The following is a 17656-nucleotide window of genomic DNA, read 5'->3' as shown; positions in this document are numbered from 1 at the left end:
TGGTCAGGTTCATGTGTCAACTTGACCATTTGGTGGTGCCCAGTTGTCTGGTCAGACAAGCACTGGCCTGTCTGTTGCTATGAGGACATTTCATAGACATAAATCATGACCACAGTGGTGGCATTCACAGCTGACTGGGAGTGTCTTCTGTAATGAGTAATGCTTAATCTAATTACCAGAAAGCTTTTAAGGAGGACTCAGAAAAGACAATCACTCTTCTTCCTGCTTTAGCCAGCCAGCCTCTCATGAGAGTTCTTCGAGGGCCTTCATTGGAGCTGCCAACTTGTGGTCTGTCTACAGATCTTAGACTCTAGCATCCCCATGGTTGCCCAGCCAACCTCTCCTGAGAGTTCACTGAGTACTTTCGTTGGGGCTGCGTGCTCGCAGCCGGCCCCCTACAGACCTTGGACTCTACATCCCCACAGTTACATGAAACACTTTTCTATCTTCTGTTTATTCTGTTTCTCTAGAGAACCCTAGTTAATACAAACACCATATTTTAAAATTTCAGCTTTAGTGTGAGACTAAAGAGATGTTTATCCGGTGCAAAATTTATATTTTGGGTAGTATATTTCCTAATTTAACTTGTATGGTCAGTTTAGTTGAACACCATTAAGTACATGGAATCTTGAAAAGGGAATGAGATTTTGTTGGTTTGTGCAGGTTAGTGTGATGCCCCAATAAATCCCAGAGTTATTTGGGCAGTGAATAAAAAAATATTTGCAAAGTCCCTTTGGGGGAATGGGGAGAAAGGAAGAACTATTCAATTTCCCCATTTGTAGACTTTCTGATATTCTTGCAAAACAGTGGGAACAACCAAATCAATAGGCTGAGCTCTTGATCTTGGGGTTCACCCCTATGAAACTTATTCCTGCAAAGGATAGGCTAAGCCTACTTAAAATTAGGCCTAAGAGTCACCCCCAGAGAACCTGCTTTGTTGCTCAGACATGGCCTCTCTCTCCAAGCCAACTCAGCATATGAACTCACTGCCCTCCCTCATGCATGAAACATGACTCCCAGGGGCTGCAAGTCTCTCTGGCAATATGGGACAGAAATCCTGGGATAAGCCAGGACCTGGCATAAAGAGACTGAAAAAGCCTTCTTGACTAAAAAGGGGTAAGCAAGAAATGAGACAAAATAAAGTTTCAGTTGCTGAGAGACTTCAAACAGTCTAGATATTATCCTGGAGGTTGTTCTTATGAATTATATAGATATCCCTTTTTAGTTCATGATGTATTAGAGTGGCTAGAGGGAAGTAACTGAAACTCGAGCTGTGTTTCAGTAGGCTAGATTCTTGAAGACAATGTATAAAGACATAACATTTACAATGTGGGAAAAAAAAAGCAGACTAACAATCTACATTATTTTAACAAGGAGAACACGAAACTTTAGTTTTGTATGAATACACAGTTTGACACAAATCTCTTTTTTTAAAAAAAATAATATTATAACAGGTGTTCTAGTTTGCTAACTGCTGGAATGTGATATACCAGAAATGGAATGGCTTTTAAAAAAAGAGAATTTAATAAGTTGCTAGTATACAGTTCTAAGGCTATGAAAATGTCCCAATTAAACCAAGTCTATGAAAATGTCCAGATTAAGGCAACAACAAGAGGCTACCTTCACTCAAGAAAGGCCAATGAAGTTCAGCGTTTCTCTCTCAATCGGAAAGACACATGGCAAACATGGTGATGTCTGCAAGGTTTCTCTCTAGGCTTTTTGTTTCATGAAGCTACCCCGGGGGGCGTTTTACTTCTACATCTCCAGAGGTCTCTGGCTGTGTGGGCTCTCACCTTCCCCGCTTCTCCCACTAGCCCAAGGTTAATACCCACAATTGGGTATTAACACAATTGGGTATTAGCTTCTCCCTCTAGCCCAGCTTCTCCTGCTAACCCAAGATTAATACCCACAATTGGGTGAGTCACATCTCCATTGGAGATATCAAAAAGCTTCCAGCCAGCAATACTGAATGTGGATTAAAGGACATGGCTTTCTGGGGTCCACCACAAATTCAAACGAGCACAACAGGCTTATCAAATTTTTGGTCAGCATTGACTGTGACAGACAGAATTCACTTTTACTGTTTGGATAATATTTTCCTCTACCATTTTGCCTTTTGTATTATATATATCATATCTGATTTTCCTTCTTTCTACACTCTTCTCCATACCTCTCTCTTCTGTCTTTTCGTATCCGACTCTAGTGCTCCCTTTAGTATTTCTTGCAGAGCTGGTCTCTTGGTCACAAATTCTCTCAGTGACTTTTTGTCTGAAAATGTTTTAATTTCTCCCTCATTTTTGAAGGACAATTTTGCTGGATATAGAAGTCTTGGTTGGCAGTTTTTCTCTTTTAGTAATTTAAATATATCATCCCATTGTCTTCTAGCTTCCATGGTTTCTGCTGAGAAATCTACACATAGTCTTATTGGGTTTCCCTTGTATGTGATGGATTGTTTTTCTCTTGCTGCTTTCAAGATCCTCTCTTTCTCTCTGACCTCTGACATTCTAACTAGTAAGTGTCTTGGAGAACGCCTATTTGGGTCTATTCTCTTTGGGGTGCGCTGCACTTCTTGGATCTGTAATTTTAGGTCTTTCATAAGAGTTGGGAAATTTTCAGTGATAATTTCTTTCATTAGTTTTTCTCCTCCTTTTCCCTTCTCTTCTCCTTCTGGGACACCCACAACATGTATATTTGTGCGCTTCATATTGTCATTCAGTTCCCTGATCCCCTGCTCACATTTTTCCATTCTTTTCCCTACAGTTTTGTTTCTTTTTGGAATTCAGATGTTCCATCCTCCAGTTCACTAATTCTAGCTTCTGTCTCTTTAAATCTATCATTGTAGGTATCCATTGTTTTTTCCATCTTTTCTACTTTGTCCTTCATTCCCATAAGTTCTGTGATTTGTTTTTTCAGCTTTTCTATTTCTTCTTTTTGTTCAGCCCATGTCTTCTTCATGTCCTCCCTCAATTTATTGATTTGGTTTTTGAAGAGGTTTTCCATTTCTGTTCGTATATTCAGCATTAGTTGTCTCAGCTCCTGTATCTCATTTGAACTATTGGTTTGTTCCTTTGACTGGGCCATATCTTCAATTTTCCGAGTGTAATCTGTTATTTTTTCTGCTGGCGTCTGGGCATTTAATCAGATTTCCCTGGGTGTGGGACCCAGTAGGTTGAAAGATTTTTCTGTGAAATCTCTGGGCTCTGTTTTTCTTATCCTGCCCAGTAGGTGGCGCTCGTGGCACTCGTTTGTCTGCGGGTCCCACCAGTAAAAGATGCTGTGGCTCCTTTAACTTTGGAAAACTCTCGCTGTGGGGGAGGGTCGCCAGCCGAAGCGGCTTGGGGGAGTGCTGATCCGGATCTCCCAGCCGGCCCGGGAATCCGCACGTGGGGGGGGGGGGGGGGCGCCGGCTGCCGCGGCTTGGGGGAGTGCCGGTCCAAATCTCCCAGCCGGCCCGGGACACCAAGCGTGGCGGGGGGGCACCGGCTGCTGCGGCTTGGGGGAGTGCCTATCCAACGTTCCCAGCCGGACCGGGAAGTCATGTGTGTGGAAGGGACCCCAGTCGCCGGTCTCCGCGGCTTGGGGTACCTCTGATCCAATTCTCCCAGCCGGTCTGGGGGGCCGCGTGTGGGGGATTACCAGCTGCCGCGGCTTTAGGAGACCGCCTGTCCAATTCTCCCAGCCGGCCCGGGAAGGAGGGAGGGAGGGACTCCGGCTGCCAGCCGCCCATGCCCGGGGAAGCACACGCCCCTCGGTGATCTCACCGCTGTAGATTCTCCCTGCCGGTTCAGCCGTTCCAGAATGGGGTACGCTGTCTTTTTGGTCTCTGTTGTGGCTCTGGGAGCTGTTCTGTACCGTTTCTATTTCTTTAGTAGCTTTTCTGGAGGAGGAACTAAGACCCGCGTGTCTTACTAAGCCGCCATCTTCTCCGGAAGTCAGAATTCACTTTTATAAACTTGCAACTTTCCATAGTCATTCAGGTCTTGTAATATGTCTTTACATATTAGAACTAGCAAATTTATTTTAGGACAAACCATATTCTCTTAGATAAGCTTATCACATTTCAGTCAGGACTGACTACAAGAGACAAAATTCACTTTCCCAAACCTATCATAACTTTCCAAATCTATTCAGGGCTTTCAGCAAGCAATGACTACAAGAAAAAAAATTCATTTTCCCAAACCTTCTATAACTTTCTATATCCACTTAGGGCTTACAGTTATCAATAACTACCACAAACAAAATTCAAGTTCTCAAACCCTCTACAACATTCCATATCCATTCAGGGCTTATTGTCAGTAATGACTACAACAAACAAAATTCACTTTAATCAGAAAATATGATCATTTTAGTATGCAGAATAATAAAAATACTATCCATTACACCTATAGCATGCAACTAGAAATAAATCTGATAACAAATTTACAAAGCTGACATGGATACTATCTTCCAATAACAATATACATGAAACGGAGAAGAAACATTGATACTACAAAAATAATTGGAGAAAAAATTTATGCTTGGGTTTGGAATATAGCCAGACATTTTATACTTTATAAACAATACGCAAATGATTACTTTACAATATGCCTAAAATCTCTCAGTCCAAGCCAGCACTACATTCAAAGGTCAAAAATAAAATCAGCTCTTCAATAACTATGGGATTTATATCCAGAAAAAAACTCAAATTTTTCTCAACATTATTCTCAAGCACTACATAATACCAAGAATATGTCAGTACACAAAATTAAGTTATGGTTTCTAAAATAAACTAATTCAGAGTTCTATTTTCTCAAATGCTTTCTCATTCAAAGGTTTTACAAGTGCTGTCTCTTCTATGAGGTCTTCCCCTAGGTCTAATCTTTATTTATCTATTTAAAAATAAATTCTTCTAGCATTTTTATTCCTTTATTAAGATAATTAACAGGTTCATCATATATGTGTCTTACACTGTGCCCTGGTCAACGCAATTATCAAAAATAAACTGCTTGTATTAACAAAGCCAATATAAATCCAAATTCTTCCACACATTGGGGTACCAAATGGCAGAGCAATTAAGAAGTCAGATTATTTGAACTCCAGATAATAAAGGTTACAAAAATCTCATTTATATTTCTTATTAAACTCAACTGATTTCTTAAATAGGTCATATCTGAAGCATCAATATATCCTCATTTTATTCTATTTTATATAAATATCATTGTTACCTGGTATATTGTTCAGTTTTGCAACTTGTCATTTAAAAAAAAATTATTGTAGAGAATAACATATATACAAAAAAGAAATAAATTTCAAAGCCACACTGCAACAATTATAGAACAGATTTCAGAGTTTGGTATGGGGCACAGTTCTACGATTTTAGGTTTTCCCTTCTAGCTGCTCCAAGACACTGGAGACTAAAAGAAATATCAACATAATGATTCAGCAGTCACAATTATGTGTTGAATACTATCTTCTCTTTTATAACTCCACCTTCTTCTTTGATCTTTGTGGGTATTTGAGCTATGCCCATTCAAACTTTTTCATGTTGGAAAGGGCTGTTGATAATATAGGATAGGGGGATGGAATTAGTTGATGTTCCAGAGAGGCTGGACCCTTTGGGTTTCAGAACTTACCTGGCCTAGGAACTCATCTGGAGGTTGTAGGTTTCTGGAAAATAATCATAGTGCATGGAACCTTTGTATAATCTGAGATAGAGTCCTCGGTGTTTGTTAGGGTTGGTAAGAATGGTTTTAGTTGGGAGTTGGTGTATTAGTTAGGGTTCTTTAGAGAAACAGAATCAACAGGGAACACTTGCATATATAAAATTTATAAAAGTGTCTCACGTGACCGCAGGAACGCAGAGTCCAAAATCCACAGGGCAGGCTGCAAAGCCGACGACCCAATGGATGGCCTGGATGAACTCCACAGGAGAGGCTCACCAGCCAAAGCAGGAATGGAACCTGTTTCCTCTGAGTCCTCCTTAAAAGGCTTCCCATGATTAGATTTAGCATCACTAACTGCAGAAGACACTCCCCTTTGGCTGATTACAAATGGAATCAGCTAGGGATGCAGCTGACGTGATCATGACCTAATCCTATGAAATGTCCTCATTGCAACAGACAGGCCAGTGCTTGCCCAATCAGATAAACAGGTACCACAACTTGGCCAAGTTGACACATGTCCCTAACAATGACAGTTGGCAAACCAGGGTAAATAGCAATATCTAGCTGAAGCTTGTGTAAGAGTAGCCTCCAGAATAGCCTCTCAACTCTATATGAACAGCCACTGATACTTTATTTTGTTACAATTCTTTCCCCCCTTTTGGTCAGGAAGTCACCGTCAATACCATAGCCCTAGGGAGACTTTCAGCCATGGATGTCATGTTCCACATAGGGGGGAAAGTAGTGATTTTACTTGCAAAGTTGGGCAGAGAGAGAGAGAGAGAGAGAGAGAGAGAGAGAGAAAGGACACATATGAGCAACAAAACAGGTCCTCTGAAAGTAACTCTTAAGCATAACTATAGGTAGGCTTAGCTTCTCCACTACATAAAAAAGCTTCATGAGCAAGTCTCAAGATCAGCTTAGCCTACTGACTTGAGAATCCCTAATGTTTGAGACAGTATCTGGGGTTTTCCTGGTGGTAAAGCTTAATAGTTTCACATTTTTTCTCCCATCACTCACTGGCCTTAACAAATATTTTTTGATTATCTGTTCAACATACTCTGGGATGTACCCAGGCATTACATTAAACTATATAGAATCACAAGCCCTCATTCCCATTCTGGGCTCCATGTGTTTGGGCTATTTAAATGATCTATCCAGACAGGTTAGGTTAAATCATGTGCTACAGAAAATTTAGGTTTGGACAAAATGAACCTCTCTTCCTTTGGTCTCATAGAGTAGGTGAAGTTCTAAAATCGACAATATCCTCCTTACCCCTATATTCTGATTTACCTTAATCCTGACACAGTCAGTTTTGTTCTTATCTCTAACTGAAGCCTGATCTCTTTTTCAATTTCTTTAATAGCTGTTGCATGTGGCAATGCTGCCTTTCCACCTGCAGAACTCCTACTCTGAGTCTTAGGTGTCACACAGGTATCTAAAGTTCTAGGGAAATACCAGATTATACATATATAGCACAGCCTCTCAAAATCTAGAAATAACAATTACAGTTCCAGACTAAATGTGTAAGAGCTTACAATCTAGGCCCCAATTTTCTTGTAAGTGTTCTCTAAAATGTGATCATACAATATTTGTTAGGTATATTAGTTTGTTAAGCTGGAGGAATGCAATATACAAGAAATGGAGTGGCTTTTTAAAAGGGAATGTATTAAATTGTGAGTTTACAAATATAAGACTGTTAAAATGTCCAAATTAAGGCACCAACAACCTTTTCAAGAAAGGCTGATGCCAGCCACTTGGAACACCTCTGTCAGCTGGGAAGGCATGTAGCTGGTATCTAGTGGCCCTCGTTCCTGGTTCCTCTGCTTTTAGCTTCTGATGCCAATGGTTTTTTCTAAGCATCTGTGGGCATTCATTTAGTTGCTCCGGGACAAAACTCTAGGTTTCTTCACTTAGTTTAGCATATGCTAAGAGATTTCTTCTCTCCAGGTTTTGGCTATTTCTGTGAACGTTTGCTTAGCACCTGGCTATTTCTGTCTACTCTCCAAATGTCTAAATCAGCTCTGCCTCTCAGATCTGAAGCAACTGTTCTTCAAAAGCCCTCATCTGTATCAGCTGTGAGCTCGTTCCAAAATGTTTCCACTTTTAAAGGATTTCAGTAAGCTAATCAAGACCCACCCTGAATGGGTGGAGCCCTGTCGCCATCTAATCAAAAAGGTCAAACTCACAACTGGGTGTGCCACATCTCTGTGGAAATAAATAACCTAATTAAAAGTTTCCCAGCTACAATACTGAATCAGGATTAAAAGAAACAATGGCTGCCCCCACAAGTTTGGATCAGAATTAAAACATGGCTTTTCTGGGGTACATAACAGCTTCAAACTGGCATATTAGGCAACTCTTTTTTTTTTTTTTTCCCATGGGCAGGCACTGGGAATTGAATTGAACCGGGGTCTCCAGCATGGCAGATGAGAACCGTGGCTCACCCTAGGCTACTTTTTAAGAGGAATATCAACAATGTACTTATAGTTTATCAGTCAGTTTCTATAAATTTAGGGGGAACATACCTAAGTAGAATAAAATTGTGTTTGATGCAAAAAGTCATCACAAAAACAAATCAGACTAGACTTGGTCACTACATCTTTTTGCAGTTTTATTTCCATTTTTTTTTTTTTTTTTTTCTGCATGGGCAGGCAATGGGAATCAAACCTGGGTCTCTGGCATGGCAGGTAAGAACTCTGCCTGCTGAGCCATGTGGCCCGCCCTTTTTGCTTTTTTTTTATTCCTTCTAATGGAGGTTAAAAAAAACTCTTTGTTTTCAATATCCCAAAATTACAACCTTTAAAGTACATTGATTATTAAGCTATGGAAAATACACTGTAGTTTAATATGTCCCAAGCATAAATCCAGGTAAACATTTCCATAGCTCTCAAAGAGCTTTCATTTTATTTACTGAAATTTAGCAATTAGAACTTATTTAATTACTCCTACCTCAAGGGCTATTTATATTTTAATAATGATTTGTTTACTGTTGTTACCACTACAAAGCTATTATTGGAAAAAAAACAATTTTAACAAACATGGCCTTTCCCACAGCATTTCTTCTATGTCTACCATTTCTAATTTTCAGGCCCAGTAGAAAGAATTCTAAACTATACCTCCTCCCACCTTTTTGTACCCAATTCTTTCCTCACAGCTGTCTTAGGTAGTCAGACCATGGGAGCAGGGACAGGTGAGAAAGACTGAATGAGATCTGGCCTGTTGAACTTGGTTTTAAAAGTTTTAAATGAGGGCTGTGGGATTTGAGAGTTCCTATGCCCTTATTTTAATTGTTTCCAGTTGTTAGATTTATTTCACGTAAAGCTGTTGACCTGGACAACTGGAAAAGGTCTTTGCCTTTTCCCTGAGGCAGCACTCTGATAGCCCTCTACTACTTAGAGAAATTTCAGGGGTGCTTTCTTTCTAATGTAAAGCTTCGTTTACAGTATTACAAAACCTAAGGCTTAGGAACCCTACTTCCCAGAGAATTTTTTTCCTTTTTCTCTGAGACTTCAGGAGTACTAATTTATATTTTACAGAAAAAACGCTTATTTACTTTTAAGCAATTTGAATACAGCTCTTTAAGATTTTTTTTTATTAATTAGTAATTACCATCCAGAGATATGAGAATATATATTGAACAGGCAGACAGACACAAATATAGTTAGTCACACAAGAAACAAACACATAAATACTATTGAGAAGGACAAATAAAGGATTAATAAACATGATCTCATCCCATTTCTGCTCTCTTTTCCAGAACAACTCTTATTGTAATATAGAGTCATTTTCTATAGAACCATTTTCAGGCCATTCTTTCCTAATTCTAAATCATATTTAGGCCAGACTGTTTTTTCCCCTCACAGACTCATAACTAAAATCTTTCGAGTTTTTCAAAATACAGCCCAACTACTTAACAAATTTCAGTAATCAGTAACTAATTAGAAACACTTGAAGAATATAAGTGCAGCAACACACCAACAATTTTTAACATTCAACACTCACCATATATTTAAGTAACACACCAATTAATAATTAGATCAAACACAACAACTAACACTTACTATACCTAAGTAACACATCAGTTAACTGTTAAACAAGCATACTTAATTTCATTAAATTCCAATTACTTGTTGGATGACTTATTTTCCATAAATTCCAATTACTTGTTGGATGACTTATTTTCCAGCAGTAAATTTAACAAACTCAGGACAGGGTTTTAAAGTCTGTACAGACAAACAGGTCAGGGCTTTGAACCCTGTAAAGCGGGGTACCTAGAAAACAGAAAGGTGTAGAGGTCAGAGCAAACGGGATCATTCTGGAAGCAGGGCTTCAAGCCCAGGTTTAGGACTCAAACCAGTGTGTACTAAGTTTCTGATCCACTTTTACCTTGATGACCTCACCAAGTCAGATGTCTGGACATTGAACTGCAAACAGTTCCTCTGTGCCGGCAGAACAGGGAAAAACCCAATTATCAAGCCTCTAGACTAAAGGGCTTAGTGACAGCAAGAGGCTCAATTACTTTGTTTGCCTGTCCTATCGAACTTTGGGCAATTGGCTTCCTTGCTTCTTAGGACCATTCTTCCTATCTGGTCACCAAACTGATACCAGACAAAAGCAAGCTCTCTGCCTAATGCGCTCCAATGACCAATTCCCAAGACACCAGCGTTTCCAAGAGAGAACGAGTTTATTGCTAGGCATGAAGCAGGAGATCAGAAGGCCTATCAGCCTAAAAATCTGTCTCCCCCAAATTGCAGTAATTCTGATAGTTTTATAGTATCAGAAGATGGACAGGTTTTAAGATAATGAGCACAATGGCTCCAGATGAGGTAATCAGAGGTGATCTAATTACTGGGCAAGTACAGACTGATTACATGCTTAGTCACAGAATGCATGTAAGAAAATGGCAGCTTTAAAATGATGGTGGACGTGATTTTTAGTATTATAATGAGGTAAAGGGCACTTATAAAGTTTAAGTTAACTGCATGTGTCAGGCGGGCCCATTTTGGTCAGATCTAGTTTTGGTCATCAAGATAATTTTTGCACTGGGGTGGCTTAGTTGTGGGCTAACCCAAGGTCCTTCATTAACAAACATTAGGGGCTGGTCTTTAGTGATCACAAGACTCCAAAGTTGAAAAACCCGTTAAAATGGGTACAAATGAAGGTGAGTCAGGAGATTTTTACAATCACAAGGGTACAAGATAAAGCCTATACAACCTTTTATCAGATATTAAGGCAGCTGGATTACAGTTCAAAGATTTCAGGTTATTTCCTTCTCTACACTAATGTACCATAAAGGAAAAAAAAAAGGAATATCTAAATATATTGATTCAATAATCATAATCATTAACTCCTAATTTCCTGGTTATGATGTCATGAAATATTATTCTTTTGATTTCCACCCCCCAACCTTCTAAAAACATAAAAATCATCCTTAGCTTACAGGCTACACAGATAAATACAGAACAGCAGCATGTGGGCTGGATTTGGCCCACAAACCAGTTTGCCAACCCCTGATTTGAACACTCCAACTGGTAGGGAAATCCTTCTCTCCTCCAATTCACTCTTTCAGTATGAAAAGTGTGTGTGTGTGTCACAAGATTTGAGAGGAACAAAAGAGATGCTTAAAACGATATACTTCTATTTATATCCTTAGTCTTTCCCAATCCTTTTTGTACAACTCTTTCTGGGATACAGGCTCTATTTTTAAAACCAAAGAAGTGTTTCTGAAACAAATGGTAGGATTTCAGAGCAGCCAAGTCCCTAAGTTCTTAAGAGCACTGGATAAAACAATCTCATAATGCAAACTGTTGGAAACTATTTTCTTCATATATCAAATGGGAAAAAGAAGGTGAAGTAATGAATCAAAATTTTACTAGAAGCCAAATTTAGAATTTTGAAGTTTTCCTGCCTGCCACTTTAACAAAGACAATACGCACTCTTATCCTCAAAGTTCCTCAAGGCTTGTTTTCCTTCAGATTTAGCTTGATCTCAAACTCAGGATATCAATCATCTGTGGTGAAGGTAACTCTAAAGAGCCACAGTCACAAGTACTAAGGTCACCGGGGCTAGTCCCTCTAAGCACAATTTATGATAGAATATAATTTGAAAGCATTGTGAGAATATTTCCTGTTTTTAAAGAAACGAACGTGGAGAAAAATCCCTATAGTAATCAGCATGGATTTCTAAGAGATGTTTTATTCTGTTTCACTTTCAAAATGTTTCTTCCCAATACTGGCTGAAAAATTATTTACTTTAAATCTTCTTTAAAAATCTTTGAACTTTATTAGCTCAACTGTTAGTTACTAAGATTATTAGTTTCATATGATTAGGCATATAAAAAACTCATGTCAAAGCAGTTTTCTCTGAGCCTTAAAGTTTTAAATTTTCCACATGCAAATTTCAATTCTCTGAAACTATTAACTCTGCCTAATAGAAGGTAGAATGTGGCTAAAAGATTTTAATTCCCATATAACTGATAAATGGCCACAACAGTCCTGCTAATTAAACATTCTTTAAAACCTCACATTAGGTTCTAAAAGTCTTTGCTTTTGGTATTCTAAATTTCTCCAGCAGAAGATAATATTAGTCTCTGATAATACCAGGAAGGCAGCATGATACTATGAAAACATCATGGGCTCTAGGGCAAAAGAAATCTGAGTTCTTACTTAATCTCTCTGAATCTAAGTTTCCTCATGGTTAAGTTAAATATACTATTACTAATACCACTATTACCACCACCACCACCTAGCTTATGGTTGTTATAGGTTAGGAGGCTATTAGAGTAATAACAATGGCCACTGGACTAGGTAGTGAGAAATAAAGGCAGAGAAAAAAGGATGAATTAGAGTGATACTTAAGAGATAGCACTGTGATGGTCAGGCTCTGGTGTCAACTAAGACAAGGGGTTATGCCCAGTTGTCTGGTCAAGCAAGCACTGGCCTGACTGTTGCTGCAAGTTTTTGTGGCTGGTTGATAAACCAGAAGGCTGGTGTATTAAATCATCAGTCAGCTGACTGGATCTGTGGCTAATTACATCTGTGATCAACTATGGCATGCCTCCCACAACAAGATAACCTAATCATTTAGCGACTTTTAAAGAAGAGAGGCTCTTTCACTGCTTCTTCAGCCAGCAAGCCTTTCCTGTGGAGTTCATCCAGATCCTTCACTGGAGCTGCCAGCTTCCCAGTCTGCTCTGTGGCTTTTGGACTCTTCCAGTCCCATGGTTGCATGAGACACCCTTATAAATCTCATATTTACATGTATCTCCTATTGGCTCTGCTCTCTAGAGAACTCTAACATAAGCATTAGTAGCATCTGCTGTTTGATTAGACTGGGAAGGAAAGTGGGAGTCTAGGGAAATAAACAATTTTTAGCTTAGGTGATAGAATAGTCATTGAGTTACAGAATATAGAAGGGAGACAAGGCAGATAATTTCAATTTAGAATGTACTGTGATACATGTGACATCCAAATAGAGATCCTCAACAATCAAACAAATATAAGTATGGAGATGGGACAAAGATCTGGATTGAAGATAAGAGATCAGGGTGTCATCATCTTATAGAAGGAAACTGAAGGCATGGGACAAAAGGAGAATGCCCAGTGAGAAGAAAAGTAAGACCTACAGAAACCCAAAACACCAACATTTAAAGTAACTGCAAAGGAAGAAAAACCCCAAAAGAGCCTAAACAAATCCCAGAAGCAGGAAGAAAAACCCCTAGAGTGTGGTATCACTGAAGCCAGAGAGGACAACGAATCAAGGTGAAATGAGATGGAAAGAACAGTATCAAATCAGTTCGGTAAGACTGCAGAAATCAGGGACATTTTAGTTTGGAAAAAAGAAAATTAAACAGTATGGAATGGTACAAAAGAAACAGGCAACTGTTTTCAAACTTCTGTCTGAGTTATGGAATAATAGACTTGACTTGTTCCTGAGACAGAAGTTGAACAAAAACCAGAAGTCTGGGAATAAAATTTCAGACCAATACAAATAAGAACTTTTATGTGTATATAATAAAAAACTGATTTCCCTTTAAATGTTGAGTTCTCCAATCACTAGCAATGTTTCAGTAGATTCCACTACTAGTTAAGTGATGATTTGGGTTGCATGGGTGGCTGCCTGCCATGCAGGAGACCCAGGTTCAATTACTGAACCATGTGTTTCCTCCCCCTCCTCAAAAAGTTTGATTAGAGCTTTCTTTCAATTATGTAAATTTCAAGGACTAAAATAAATCTGAAACAGTTTGCATAAAAAGACACAACAACAGAGCTTTTACTTAGACATTTAAAGTAATGATTCTATGAGGTTTAAAAATTATATTCAATTAATTCTAAGCAAAATGAATAAAAAAGATAAAGGCATTTTTAACACTTTGGGTCCAAAGTACAGTGTTTAATATGATATAAAAACTTTTCAGTTTTCAAATTTTATGGTTATTTTTAGCTATAAATATTCTGTTTATTTCATTAGAACCTATGCAACTGAGTTTCTATAACTTTCTACTGCAATAAAAATGTGTCCTTTAAAGTGAAAGCTACTTTTTTTTCCAAAGGCAGAGTTCACAGAGTTCACTGTAATGCTGAATATTTTTCATTTGCCTCTCCAGAGACACTTTCAAAGAAACCTTTTCCATCAGTCTTTGTGCCCTAGGAGCCTGACCTGCACAAAGCACCAGCAGAAGATCTAGATAATGGGAAGAGATAAGTTAGGTACTACTCTCTGCTCTCACCCCCCCAAGACTCCAGGTTGACTGTGTCTCCATTCCTTACTAAGGTTCCTTACTGATGGCTTTTGTCATCAGCCTTTCCCTGTACTTACCGCTCTTGCTGGGTTCAAGTAACTACTCACTTCCCTTCCCCTTTTAGATCTTGAGTAGTAACAGCTTCTTGCTATTGCTAGCTAGCCTGGTCATCATTGCTTCCTGGTTTCTTTTTATCAGTCTAAACTCCGCATATAATCCCTTCATTAAATTCTCTTCTATTATACTTCTAAGTAGTTATGTTTCCTGCCAGAACCCTGATAACAGTTGCTACTTATGTTTTTAGTATGGTAATTATATCCTGCATGATAACCACTGGAAAAAAGACCTTATAAGAAAAGAGCCATGATCATCAACTTTTACATTTCTAGTCAAACCAACTGAAATCATCTTTAAGAATGAGAAATAAAAATTAACAACCTAAAATTTGGTTGCTGAAAGAACAAAAGAATTATCTGTTAACCTTACTAAGATCAATATCCAAAGTTTTTCTCTCACAGCTTTATCCAATCCAGCAATCCTTTCAGGTCCATCTTCAGAACATATTCAAAGTTAATTAATGTAACCCATTACATGAACAGGCTAAAGAAAAACCATACGACCATATCTCAACAGACAGAGAAAAAGCACCTGACAGTTAGATGAAAAATGGGTCTATTCATGGGGCCATTATCAATTGCATTCCACTGAACACAACTGATTTGTATTTCATGGCTAAGATGAACTTGCATTTTTATCAGTTTTCTATAACATACAGAGGACAAAATCCTGCAATGGTACCCTGCAAATAAAAAACAGACTTCTTAATGTCCTAAAAGGTCCCAATTATTTTTTTCCTGTCATTTCCAGTCCCCTCCTGCTCTAGTACCCTTATAATCGAATGTACTTTATAACTTTCCCCCTCAATACTGCTCCAGCTACACTGGCCTCCTTGCTGTTTCTGGAATAAAATAAGCATGCTCCTATCTCAGGGCCTCTGAAACTGCTATTCTTTCTGCCTGGAATTCTTTCCCCAGCTTGCCCCCCAACTTCTTTCAGGTCCTTACTCACAAATCAACTACTGGAGAATTTCTCTGACAACCTACGTAAATGCAGTGTTCTCTGATAACCCTACATATTGCAGGGGTGGGGGACCTCTCTAGTATTCCCTTTTCATCTTACCCTGTCATATTGTTCTCCACACGACTCATGACCAACTATCATGTTACATATTGACTTATTTTTCAACTCCATTTCCCCACCCCTCTGGCCCCACAAAATGTAAACTCCATAGGGTCCAAGACTTTGCTTTGTTCATTGCTATATTCCCAATGCATATAGAGTGCCTGATGCATAAAGTTTAGTTGAATGAATAAACATCCCACTCCTAGAAAGGACTCAAAAATAACAGTATACTAATTCATAAATTTTGCCCCTGAATTTCTTCAATATGACAACATATTAATAAAACTTCAAAGAACTTCACTTATTAACATAAGTTACTTGTTATTTATCTGACTTTTAAAAATGGAGCTCAAAATTATCAGATTGATCTTTAAACTAACAGCTAACTCAAGAAAAATGCTTTATAGTTTATGATGTAGTACTATAAAAATTCTCTTAGAGTAATGCTATCATGTTGCTGTCAATGTAAACAAGTACACTTAAAGACTTAGGTGGCACCAGATGTCCTCCTTTTCACATTATAGACATGCAAAGATTGTCATCTGGATTGCAGTTATGATAGCAGATGTGATGCCTGAACAGTCTATTTGGGTAAGTCAACTGCCTATAAGCCATTATCTGAATCATGTCACTTCCTCCAAGCCAGATCACTCCTTGAAGTTTGTGCAATTCTGGGAAAAGATGAGAGACTCTACAACTAAGACAACTGTCTATGATCATATTTTCAATCTTAAAAGGCACTTAATATTAACTAGTATTTGCTTTGTATATCACATGACCTACTTGCCATATACCAATTTCAACACCAACACCTAAAAGGTCTAGTGAACATAGTTGTTTTCAGTGAAAAAAGGAATGTGGTTACGTATGCTCAAATCTATAGAGAGGGAGAAAACACAAGTCTGAGACAACACAGGCTATTGAAATGATGGTTTAGCTTTTAACAGCATTAGCTTCTTCAAATATTTTCTTTCTTTACAGTAATTAACTCAAATATTTGTTTAAAAATTCAAAGAATAAAAAAGCTAATCTTTTCCCTGTAGTCAAATATATAAAGATATTGAATTCCTCTTGTTGATGTGGCTAAAATAACTTAAGATTGGGTTTGCTAGAATGCATACTTTCACATTTTGATTAAAATGCTACAAATTTATATGCTGATTTTGTTAAAACTAAATACACCTATTAGTAAAGGAAAATATCTAGACTACGCCCCTCCCAAAGAAGATACACAGGTTTGGAGGGAATGAATGCTGTTTTCTTAATATACAGCCCAAGTGACACTTGATTTATGTAATTAAAAGATAACCAATCCATCATTCAAGTGTCCAAGGCAAAATTATTCTAAAAAGCAAATAAATTATTTCTTTGATACCCATTAAAGTTATTAAAACTATGTTAAGATTATATCAAAGAATAAAAATAGACTTTTACAGAAAACCTAAAAAGTTAGGTTTGATTTAAATCAAAACCACCCTACCATCTGAATTTTGAGAAAAGTGTTATTGTTGTACTAGTACACCAGAATATAGAATAACTGGACTTAAAAATGTTAAAGCAGGTTTGTTACAATTAATGAACCTCTACTGCTAAATTATTATTAACTAAAGATATTTTATACAGATTTCCTTAGTATAAATTTAATGTCCTTTTTCTGTTCAGAATCCTATCAAATACTTCATTATACTTAGTTATCATGTTTCCTTAGCTCCTCTTGGCTGTGAGTTTTTCAGACTTTCATTGTTTTTGATAACCTGAACAAGTTTTGTAGAATGTCCCTCTAATGGATTTGTCTTGTGTCTTTCTCATGATTAGACTGGGTTTATGGCTTAGGGGAGGAAGACCACAGAGGTGAAGTACCATTTTCATCACATCATATTCCTTGATACATGACTTAAAATTGTTGATGTTAATGCTGATCTAGCTGAGGTAGTGTTTCTCAAGTCACGGTAAAGCTACTTTGTCCCTTGCATCCCATCTTTTACATACTTATGCTTTGAAAAATCATTATGCAGAGTCCACACTTAAGGAATGGAGATATATTCCATCTCATTGAGAGAGGAGTAGCTACTTAAATTCTTTAGAAGTCTTC

At 38.0% G+C, this 17656-nt stretch overlaps 1 protein-coding gene across 11 annotated transcripts in view; it reads right to left on the bottom strand.

The window, feature by feature from the left end:
- The window catches only part of FRS2 (fibroblast growth factor receptor substrate 2), a 178072-nt gene that overhangs the window by 54486 nt on the left and 105930 nt on the right, over nucleotides 1-17656 (bottom strand). The window contains exon 1 of one of the 11 annotated variants that reach the window (XM_077111399.1): nucleotides 5823-9785. The exons of the other annotated variants lie outside the window; for them this stretch is intronic. The gene's annotated coding sequence lies outside the window, so the exon portion shown is untranslated. Of the gene's footprint in view, nucleotides 1-5822; nucleotides 9786-17656 lie in introns of those variants that run through there. 11 annotated transcript variants of the gene reach the window in all.

The sequence above is a fragment of the Tamandua tetradactyla genome, chromosome 7 (genome assembly GCF_023851605.1).
Source record: "Tamandua tetradactyla isolate mTamTet1 chromosome 7, mTamTet1.pri, whole genome shotgun sequence".
Classification (NCBI taxonomy): Eukaryota; Metazoa; Chordata; class Mammalia; order Pilosa; family Myrmecophagidae; genus Tamandua; species Tamandua tetradactyla.
The sequence above is the reverse complement of the archived record's forward strand: the minus strand, read 5'-3'. Positions and strand labels throughout refer to the sequence as shown.